Source organism: Nestor notabilis, unplaced genomic scaffold, assembly GCF_000696875.1.
Source record: "Nestor notabilis isolate BGI_N333 unplaced genomic scaffold, ASM69687v1 scaffold6363, whole genome shotgun sequence".
Lineage (NCBI taxonomy): Eukaryota > Metazoa > Chordata > Aves > Psittaciformes > Psittacidae > Nestor > Nestor notabilis.
Window position 1 is genome coordinate 135,008 of NW_009921411.1, and position 7,935 is coordinate 142,942.

The following is a 7,935-nucleotide window of genomic DNA, read 5'->3' on the forward strand; positions in this document are numbered from 1 at the left end:
AAAGCACAGGCAGCAAAGATAACTTTGTGAGAAGTGGATATACGTCATCCACAGCACCTCCACAAGATTTCACTTGTGTTGAAAGGGGCTGAAGAGACACATGGAAATATCTTCCCGAGTGCACTGTGCAACCTGCTGCCAACTCGGAGCAGAAAACACACACAGCGGCCTCCCTGCGCTGGTGGTGGGCACACGCTGGCACGAGCATCACACCCTGCTGAAGGAGGAAGAACCACAGCCATCAGAATTTCACACAACAAACAAAGCACTGGGCACAGTTTGAAGCAAGAGGAAATCTCACAGCGGTACCCACTTGGATAGCTGCTGAGCTCCCAGCCATGGCCATTTGTTCTTCTCCTGTGCCAAATATGACGCTTTGTGGTGCCACGGTACAAAATGATCAGGGAGATGACTCTGGTTACATGGCTGTGCTTTAGAAGCAGCATGGAGTTGTAGACTTTTAAGGCAAGGGGACAAAGCCTCCATCTCAAACCACTGCCTCATGAAGCAAGAAGGAGAATTTCAAACATCTGAAACTGTTAGAGGAAAAGTCTGAGTGGATTAAACTCTTCTAGGAGGCAAACTGGTAACAACATAGTCTCTGTTCCCCAAACAAGCTTGTTGGCTTCTCTGTAGCTGGAGTTTGTACACACCTGAAGATGGATAGAGGGTTACTAGTGTTCTTCAATCAAATTGCCCTTTTATTACAGCACACTGAACCTACTAACTTGTAATCTAACCAATGCAGACAACAAACATCACTGCACTTGTAACACCAGTAAAACCACTGTTAGCAGTTAAGAAAATCAAGTTATGCAGCTCATTATACTACATAAGGACAGCTAATTACACACCCGTGCAGGAGACCATCTAAGGACAATACACACCAAAGCAAGGAACTGTATTAAGTCCCAGATATTGAGGAGGAAAAAAAGAGGAGATATAATGAGAAGATCTAAATGAGGCACATCTAAATAGCTCAGCTAATGGAAGACATAAAGAAGATGTCATTTCCAGCACCAAGCACAAAAAGCATTAATATATAACAAATTAGTAATTTCAATGCTAAGAACAGCAGCTCATTCTTTCGGGGAAGAAGTTCTGAGTGCATTCTGCTCCTGATTGGAAGAAGTTGCTATCAGGCAAGCAGCGGACTGGTTTAATACTTAGAGAGCTAAAGAGACATGCCGTATCTCAAGCAAGGCTTTTAAAGCATAAACCCAAAACTTTTAAACCTCCCTTGTTCTCCAGTTTTCACGACAACCCTGTGTGTCAGAGCACACTCAAAGCCTGAAAGCACTCTGTAACACCACGGAGGAGCAATGGCAACAAATTCTCTCATCTTGTTTCAACACCCAAATTGTTCAACCTTCTGTCTTCTTGCCTTACCTGGCAATTAACTCCCCTTGAAAACTCATGTCTATTGATCCAAACACATGTAAACCTCCCCTGCCCTTTCAATGATAACTAGTTAAAAAAGAGGTCTGACTCATGCTAAGATTCCTCAGCCTAGGGCAGCGCATGAAGATCTTATTACCTGGACATGGTTCTAAGCACCCAAAGTGACGTGCCTCACTTCACTGTCACTGAGGAGCCAGCAAGCTACATGCAGGTACCACTGTGTCCTCCCAGTGACAACCACAGATGCCATGCACCTACCATTGTGTCCTCCCTGGTAACAGCCGCGGAACGTTCCAACAAGTTGCCAAGCATCTACCACCATATCCTCCCTGGTAACTGCTGTGGAACATTCCAACATGCTGGACATTCATCCTGACCCTGCCACTTACCTGCACCAGAGTTCCTCTGCCAAGGTGTTAAAACAACTAGTTCAACCAGTGCTTGAAAAACTGAAAACCTGAACAAAGGACTTGAAGTTGGTCATTTACCTTACTGTCCTCGATTAAAATGTCAATCAGGTTGGGTTTATGCCCATTCTCAGGGAGATAAGGCCAAGTCAGGCACTGAGGAAGTGGGAAGAGGCAGAGCACCCTCCCCAGCCTGCATCACACACACTGCTCTCAGGCAATGCCACAGCCAAGCAGCAGCACAAGAAATCAGGATTCAAAGCCTTTTTGCAAGTTTTTACCTCCCTCTGCTCCTTGCCAGAAGGACTAAGAAATGCTTAAGGGGAAACTTCTGCCTTAGGAACCACATCCCAGGCTGCAGGCTCCCATCAGGATTGATAAAACAGGAAAGCCTGTGGCCTGTGAGCTTTGCCCAAGTCTACTTCAAGTCTCTGGCAAACTCGAGATGAAAATCAATTTAGTTTGAGGGGGAAAAAAATCCGATCCTCAACTGAAAATAATGTAAAGTTACAAAACAAAACCAAACCCAACAAAATACAGATTTTAAATGTGCCTGAATAAACTACTTCTGACTCGCTTAGGATTTCTGAGGCATTTCCCACACAGTAAGCTAAGAACCCTGCTAAGGAAAGAATCCTTTAAATTTACTCTTAACTCATCATTTAACTACTAATATTAATGGAAACCTCCTGTGTTTATTTGAAATGGCATTTTTTTTCATTAATTAGGCTGGAACATAGAGGGCAGATTCTTCTATTTCCATCTACTTCCTTTCTCAGTAAGCCAAGTAATTACACTCCAATTCACATCGAGATTCTCATGGATCCAGCATTAGCTAAAGCTTCTTAGCAGAACAAAAGACAAACTTCTGCAAAACATCAAGACTATACAGAAATAGGCAATTATATCTCACTAGGTTTAGAGCAGGGTTATGCCTCCCAAGCACAGCTGAGAACTTTCTTTCCCTTTATTCCTGAGAATCAGACCACAGCATTTCGACAAAGAGAGTGTAAATTTGTGCATTTGCAGATTGTTGCAGTGTTGCTCAGGGCACTTTAAAATGACTGGAAAATTACAGCAACTATCACCTTTTCCCCCCAAATTATTTATCTATTCAATTCACTACATTTTCACAGCTCCAAATCGCTTTGAGGTTTGTATATCCTTCCTAAGGCCTAAGTAAACATAACAGAGGGAAGATTTGAGGAAGGGGAACAGAGACAACATTCCCATGCAGGCACAGCGAGTACCCACCAGCCAAGCAGATGAAGATCTACAGGGCCTGGGAGTTGAGAAATTACCTTCTAATAAATGTTACACTCCACGAGGCTTCTCCAGAATTCCAGATTCTCCTGTATTTGAAACCAAGCAGCATATGTAGCTCATTAAAGTAAAATAAAGTTCTCCCTCAGAAGATCCATGTAGCACACAGTTACTCATACAATTCTTCAAACTGCAGCACAATTATTTAGTCACAAACAGCATTTAAAAGCAGAACAAGTGTCTAGATTCAAAAGCAATAAATCTGGAGGAAATTAAAACAGTTCATTATTGCCTGAAGCAAGGTAGGCAACATGCAAAACCTATTTCTGACTGAATTCAGAATCAATACCCAACTGTCTCCCTCCTCAAATTCAGTGTTTCACTGGATAGGAAAGATAAACTCATCCTAAAGCCACACAAATCAGCATACCACTACTGAGACAGAACCAGGGGGGTTCAGTTTGTTGCATGACACAATAGCTATGGTTGCTGTCTTCACTGTATTTACTGCAAGGCTATAAAAGCATTAAAAAAGTAGTTTAAAAAAGCATTTAACCTGGACTGCTGCTTCCCAGCAGCTCTGCTGTGACTGGCATCTTTGATGCCAAGTACACCAACCTACTTCAGGTTCACTCTGCCAGAATAGAAAGAACAGCATTTAGGAGCTCACCATTTCGAACTGCAAGACCACAGCAAAAGGAGGAAACTCCTGCCCAGTCCCGGAGCAAATGAGGTTTAAAAAGTGCCTCTTTTTGATGTATTCCTGTTTGGTCTGCACAAGACTTCAAAGTCTCAATCCCTGACTCCTGAATCCAGGCAGCAGTGCTGCAAACCTTAAAATACTGTGAAGCAACCCATAGTCTATTAATCTTATCAGAAAGATGCATGAGAAGACTTCGTGACTGCCCCACTTTGTTTGAAAGGCAATTCCTGTATCAGCTTCATACCTTCATGAGGACTGATTCCCAAAAGTCTTCCTCCTGCCAGAACAAACCTGCCAGAACTACAGACCCGCAGCAGTGTTCTCCATAATTTGCTTGACTTCATCTCTCTGCTGCTTCAGCTTTTGGTACAAGAGAATTTCAAACTCAACTGTTGTAAGTGGGTTTGAGTGTTCTGCCAAGATAAACCTCCCAACTCTTGGTTGCAGTTTTTGCACAAGGTGCTGTAGGTCCTGCCTGCAGTGGGTGTGACACACTGACCCAGATTCCAGGCTTGAGAGCAGCTGCATTGCCAGAACACGAGCTCCTCGGGAGGAGACTCAGCAAAAGGCAAAGGCAGACAACGGTGAACGGGATCAAACAGCAGGACACAGCTCCTACAGCTCCAGAAGTGCACTTCAGCAGGAGGATTATCCTCAGCTGCACCTGCAAGTAACTTACAACTCCTCGTCTTCACAGAGAGAAGTGAGGGGAACCCTCACAGTATTCTGTCAGGCATCTCGTACCTCACCCCAGATCCATTTCACACCTTGTAACCAGAACTGCAACTGAAAGGAGTGACAATTTCAAACTGAAATTAAAGCAAAGCCTAGGAGAAAACCAAGCTGGTTTCACATCGGCTTCAAGGTAACATTAAACAATTTCACCTCTTCCTACCTCAACTTTTTCCAGTTCTTCCCTATGGAAGCTACAGCTCCAAACCTTAACACATAGATCACAGCCAAAGCTGCACTGCTTGGTTTTTCTAACACAAAACTGAGAACAAGCATGGCAAACTCCATACAAACTCATGTACAACACCAAAACCCACAGAGGCTCACCCAAATCCTCTCCACTAGTCCAAATGCATATCACAAATTGCCAAGAAATACCAGAACACCTCCAAAAATCACCTTAACGTCCACTTCCAACGTTGCCTTTTTAGTCCATCCTCAACTACAGTCTAACAAATAGGTTTAGGAAACAAAAGAACAGCCCTCCAAGAAATGGGAGACTGTGGCTTGTTCACGAGCCTTCTGAAACAGCAGGCAAAGGTAAAAACTAAGTAAGTTACAGGTCATTTTTGCCATGGCTGAGGCACACAGAGGCTAAGTCAGGATCTTGAACTACACAAAAATATTAGCAGAGAATACAAATGTGTTCTCCTGTATCAGCAGCCATCTAGTAAGAACATAACGGAGGAACTGCTTCATTTACAAAAGAGAATCATTTCCTCCACAAAAAGATAAATGAGAGTAAGCACCTTAATTAAGCCCTGGTAATAAGTGACTCTATCCATAAGCTGTGAGAACCCGGAACATATTTGGTCCAAAACAAAGAGCTTATTAAGCAACAATCACTTTCCTGAAAAACACTGAAGATGGAGAAACCCCTTTCTCACCCCACAATGTTTTCATACTGAGAACGAGAACACAACATTAATACCACTAAGCCTATGTAAAACGCCCCGATTTCTGCCAACATCGTGCAGCACTCAAGGATTTCCGTTTACTGGTGCATCAAATGGCCAAACCAGCTTTGGATTCTGAAATAGATGACAAATCATTTGTTCAAACAGTGCCCTGCACAGCCACAGAGAATCCTGGTGGCATCCAGATACATTAAGCAAATCCCCCACTTGCAGTGACATATTTAGCTGTCATCCATCTTCGATATTAACAGATGCTATATTGCAAGTAATGCCGCGCATGGCAGCGAAGGGACAGACAGGAACAGGCATTGCAAATCCCTTCAATGGCACACAGTAAAACATTAGAAAGTGAGTCAGAAAGGGTGGAAAAACCACCAGTCCCCAGATCTTCTCTACAGCCTAGAATTAATTAAAAGGAAATCAGGTTTCTAATTCTTCTGACTGCAAAGAGATTTCCATAAGGTGTGAACTGCTGCACGGCTGGCTCAGCCTGGAGCAAGACAGGGTGATTAATTCTACTTACATGTGAACTTCCCTATTCATCGACACTAGAAGTAAACTTTGAAGGCAAATTACAGCTGCCTGAATGCCAACACATTCTTTATTGTATTACAGCTGGATACCTGGAAAGAATAGGTAACTGGTGATAAATGTACCCCAAAAGCCTATACAGCTAACACACTGATCCAGCACATCTGGACAAACTGGTTCTCCCGACTCATAGGAAATTTCTTCCGACCTCTAATATGGAAATAGTTGGAAGTTTTGAGAAGTTGTCTATGGTTTTGGTAACTTAAAGCACTTAGTGCTGGCAGATCTGTAAAACAGTCGCTCTGTGTTACCTGCTCCATGACAGTTGATGGTATCAGTATAAAGTTTTCACTACATTTTGCTCCAGCACTTCAGTGTAACAGCCCAGTAAAGCAGTTTTGAGCATTGTACCTGCCTCAGACCTGCATCATCTGAAGGAAATCGGTGGGATTCTCCCCAACAGGGCATTTTGCTATAAACTTCTCATCAAAAGCTGAGCAAACCTTGTATGGATAGAAGGTCTCACTTATAAAAGCCCACATTCACCCTGAAGTCAAGCTCTGAGTGTTAGACCTGTGTATTCTCACCCATATGCATTCTAATTTACTGAGAAAACTGTCTTATACACAAAACCACCTATATTCTGGCCCCAGTGGATCTGTTAAAGGAATAATCTCTTTTCAATAAGCAAAAAAAAGGAGAAAGAAGACTACACTGCTGAGCACTGGACAGCATTTTCCTGACAAAAGATGTTTCAGAGAGTGTCTTCTACATGAACATTACTTCTGGAACAAGGAATCAAGTCTATCCACCTACATATACTTTGCATAGGAGTAACTCTTTCCACTAATGAGAAAGGAACAGCCAACAATTCCTTTTGGCACTGGAGGAGTCTGTCTCCCTGCCCCGACTTCTTTCACTTATTACAGGGGAACCTCAGAATTAGGAACTCGCTGTCACAAAGCAATTACCCCAATGTACTCCAACAGTTATTTTATGTAATTGCTGAAACATAACCGTAAGTTTTAAATCCCAGTCTGAAGATTTCTACTGATTCCGTGAACGTTAAAACAGGAAAAGGAAACAGAACAGAAAACAGTGAAAGTTCGTAAGAAACAAGTGACTTTTTGTATGTGAAAAGGGGAGGAAAAAACCCACAACATCATTAGGTTCTGAGGAACACAGTTCCTTAAAATTAACTCCCTTTGGTTAGGGGAGACTTAACTTTGGAAGGTTCAAGCTTGACAGAACACAGCGATGTATTTACACTGCCCGGCAGACAGACAACCATGTCACACAGCAAAACTCCCATGTTCTAGGCCTTGACAGCAACACGAAAGCAGTCTGAGCCCCTGAACAGCACCGTTCTCTCCAGCAGCTTTTATTAAAAGTTAAAGAATGGGTATAAATCCAACTGTAATTTGTGACTTTAACCCTTGAAAACAAAGGGGTCCAAAACAGCCTTTCTGCAATATACCCAGCTCCTAAGCAGCTATATATACACCACTTCAGGATCAAGAATCACAGCCAGCTTTAAAGGAAACCCCAGTACCACCTTCCAATGAATGGTTTCATGAATAGTTTCCCCTTTCCACCACCTAACCCATCCCAAAGGAGCCTAACACACCTTTAATTTCATTCTTTAACAAAAGGGGGCAAACCGAGCAGCTAAAACCCAGGGCAAGTCCCCAACCACCGTGTGACCGGACAAACAGTTCCTGCAGCCCATGACTGCTTCAGGACCGGTCACTTGTTCACCCTGCAGGGTTTTGCGCTCAGGACCCTGCGTGTGACTCTGTGGTTGTCACGGCAGGAATATTGCAAAAAATGAAAGTAAAAGGAGGAAAAAAAGCTGAGGTTTAGCCCTAGAATTTGACAGTCTTTGAAGGGAGGGGTGGAAAGAGGAAAAGAGAAAAAGAGCAAATGTCCTGCTCTTGCCCCGGGTTTTCTCCCCGCGGGCCTGCTGCGCACCGCCGGCAAC